This window comes from Colobus angolensis, unplaced genomic scaffold, assembly GCF_000951035.1.
Source record: "Colobus angolensis palliatus isolate OR3802 unplaced genomic scaffold, Cang.pa_1.0 Scaffold691, whole genome shotgun sequence".
In the NCBI taxonomy this organism is placed as follows: Eukaryota; Metazoa; Chordata; class Mammalia; order Primates; family Cercopithecidae; genus Colobus; species Colobus angolensis.
In genome coordinates, this window is record NW_012120610.1 from 529,550 (window position 1) to 533,281 (window position 3,732).

A 3,732-nucleotide genomic window follows, 5' to 3' on the forward strand; every position below is an offset into this window, starting at 1 on the left:
GCTATTTGGGCTCTCTTTTGTTTCTATATAAATTTTAAGATAGTTTTTTTTTTTCCTAATTCTGTGAAAAATGACAGTGATAGCTTGGTAGGAATAACATTGACTCTATAAATTGCTTTGGGCAGTATGGGCATTTTAATGATATTGACTCTTCCAATCCATGAGCATGGAATGTTTTTCCATTTGTTCGTGTCATCTGTGATATTCTTTCAACAGTGTTTTGTAGTTCTCCTTGTAGAGATCTTTCACATCCTTGGCTAGATGCAGTCCTAGGTATTTCATTTTTTTTTTTTTCTTTCCTTTATAAATTACTCAGTCTCGGGCAGTTCTTTTTTTTTTTTTTTATTATACTTTAAGTTCTAGGGTACATGTGCATAACGTGCAGGTTTGTTACATATGTATACTTGTGCCATGTTGGTGTGCTGCACCCATCAACTCGTCAGCACCCATCAATTCATCATTTATATCAGGTATAACTCCCCAATGCAATCCCTCCCCCCTCCCCTCCTCCCCATGATAAGCCCCAGTGTGTGATGTTCCCCTTCCCGAGTCCAAGTGATCTCATTGTTCAGTTCCCACCTATGAGTGAGAACATGCGGTGTTTGGTTTTCTCTTCTTGTGATAGTTTGCTAAGAATGATGGTTTCCAGCTGCATCCATGTCCCTACAAAGGACACAAACTCACCCTTTGTAGGTATTTCATTTTGTGTGTGTTTGACTATTTTAAATGGGATTGTGTTTTGATTTGACTGTCAGCTAGAATTTTATTGGTGTATAGAAATGCTACTAATTTTGTATCTTGAAACTTTGCTGAAGGCATTTATCAGTTCCAGGGGCCATTTGGTGGAGTATTTAGGGTTTTCTAGGTATAGAATAATATTGTCTATAAAAAGAGATTGTTTGACTTTTTCTTTTCCTATTTGGATACCCTTTATTTCTTTCTCTTGCCTGATTGCTCTGGCTAGGACTTCCAGTACTACAATGAATAGCATTGGTGAGAGTGGGCATCCTTGTCTTGTTCCAGTCCTCAGGGTGAATGGTTCCAGCTTTTGCCCATTCAGCATGATGTTGGCTGTGAGTTTGCTATAGACAGCTCTTAGTATTTTGGGGTATGTTCCTTTGATGCCTAGTTTATTGAGGATTTTAATTATGAAAGGATGTTGGATTTTGTCAGAAGCTTTTCCTGCATCTATTAAGATAATCGTATGGTTTTTGTTTTCAATTCTGTTTATGGGTTGAATCACATTTATTGATTTGTGTACGTTGAACCAGCCTTGCATCCCAGGAATAAAGCCTACTTGATTGTGGTGAATTAATTTAATTTATAAATAAATTCTTTATAATTAATTGAGAAAAGTGGTTTAATTGATTCATGGTTCCACAGGCTATACAGGCTTCTGCTTCTGGTGATGCCTTAGGAAACTTACAATCAGGGCAGAAGGTGAAAAAGAATCAGGCACATCTTACATGGATAAAGCAAGAGGAAGAGAGTGAGAGGGGAGAGGTGCTACACACTTTTAAACAACCAGATCTTGCGATAACTCACTAGGACAAGAACAGCACCAAGGGGAAATTCACTCCCATGTTTTAATCACTTCCTACCAGGTCCCACCTCCAACACTGGGGATTAAAATTTGACATGAGATTTGGGTGAGAACACAGATCCAACCCCTATTGCCTGATAAAATCTTAAAGACCACCATCATTTTAATGGCTAGGTACAGGAGAGTAAGTTTTAAAGGAAACAGAGTAAGTTTTGGAGAAAACAATTATGAAAAGGACATGTGGTGTTATGGAAGACAATGAAAGGAAATATCCAGAGAAGCAGTTGGTCTTGTATAAGAGGTTGAGTTAGACAAGGACTGAAAAATGATGTTTAGGTGTAGTGAATGAAGGTTGCAAGGAGTTACTGTAAAGGATCAATAGGAGAAGAACCATGCTGGTTGTGAATATTCAGCAATAGTTGAGAAAGGGACAGTGCTCACTGGCCACTAATTTAACAGTGAAAAAAGAAATTCAGGAGAGCAGTGAAGGACAGGTAGCATTAAGATTAGTAACTCTAATGAAAATTAAGTATATTTTAAGTTAAAACAAAATAAAATAAAACAGTTGAGAAGACAGACTGTGTTTGGGAAGAGAGACAAGAATCAGTTTATTATACTAGATTCCTAAGAAATTTCACGGGTATAGAATTTAAATCTTATGTATCTGGATGAATGCCAGAATAAAATAAATTGAGAGTTTGTGAAAGCACCTGAGGTATATTTGTTGGCCAAAAAATGCATCCCACAGACACTAAGTATGGGCAGATGACTGATTAAGCATCCAGTCATAGTATTATGAAATCCATCACTGTGTTTATGGCAAAGTCATGCTCCCCATGGGCTTGACCTGAGTCAGTCTCTCCAAAGACTGAGCATAGCAGGTCTGTCACCCCAAAGACAGAGCTGTTCCTGAGAGACACAATACTCCTCTGATGGCTGTTTTGGCTCAAGGATGCCCCACTGGCCTGGCAGTCTAACTTGCTTCCCAATAACCTTCCCTCCTCGTCTTTGTTTGAGGTCTTCCAGAAATAAACTGCAATTTGATGATTCTCCTGGTCTTCCCAATACCTCCTCCATTTTCTCTCACCCAGATGTTTCCTCTAATAGAAGTCTTTCCTACTTAAGTCTGTTCTTGTCTCTCCTCACATTAAAAAAAAAAAAATGGTACTAGGTGGGCTCCAAGAAACAGTCATCAGTAATACAGGGATTTGGCAAAGGCTCATGTTTTATACCAGGCTAAGAAGACATCATCTTCATTCGCAGGTAGGACAAATATCTACTATCCCAGGAGGTACAACATGGTGGCCCAATTGCTTGGAACTTTAGTGATGGTGACTTGAGAAAATGTCCCAGGGACGGCTGGGTGCGGTGGCTCATGCCTGTAATTCCAGCACATTGGGAGGTCAAGCTAGGAGGATCACATGAGGTCAGGAGTTTGAGACCAGCCTGACCAACATGGCAAAACCCCGTCGGTCTCTACTAAAAGTACAAAAACTAGCTGGGAGTGGTGGCACTCACCTGTAATCCCAGATACTTGGGAGGCTGAAGGAGGAGAATTGCTTGAACCCTGGAGGCAGAGGACGCAATGAGCTGAGATTGTGCCACTGCACTCTAGCCTGGGCAACAGAGCGAGACTCCATCTCAAAAAAAAAAAAAAAAAGGAAAAAGAAAAAGAAAAAAGAAAATGTCCCAGGGACATAGCTGTTGTGGCAGATGTGATGAAAAATATGGGGGAAAAAAACTCACAATACCTACAAAGACAGCTGGTTTCTGCTTTGTTGTACTGATGTTCTGCAGAAGGATAAGAGACTAAAGACTGATAGCAGGCTGTTAATGGCCAAGTGTGAGAACCAGTGGTAGCTGAAAAGCAGGCTCTTATCACTTGTAATGAAGGAACAGACAGAGACAAGTAGCAGGCACTGAAGTCCTAATAATACCAACTGAAGATTTTATATGCTCAGTCAAGGCAGGTGTGTTAAGCAAAGATAAGGCGCTTGTAGGAAAAAAACTTAGGTTCCTGAACACAGCAACATCTGAGTCAATATCCTGGAAGATGTCTCTACAACACCCCTGTTATGAGTTGAATTATTTGCCGCTAAAATACATGTTCAAGCTCTAATCACGAGCACTGCAGAATATGACCTTATGTAGAAATAGGGTTACTTTCGATGTAATTAGTTAAAAGGAAT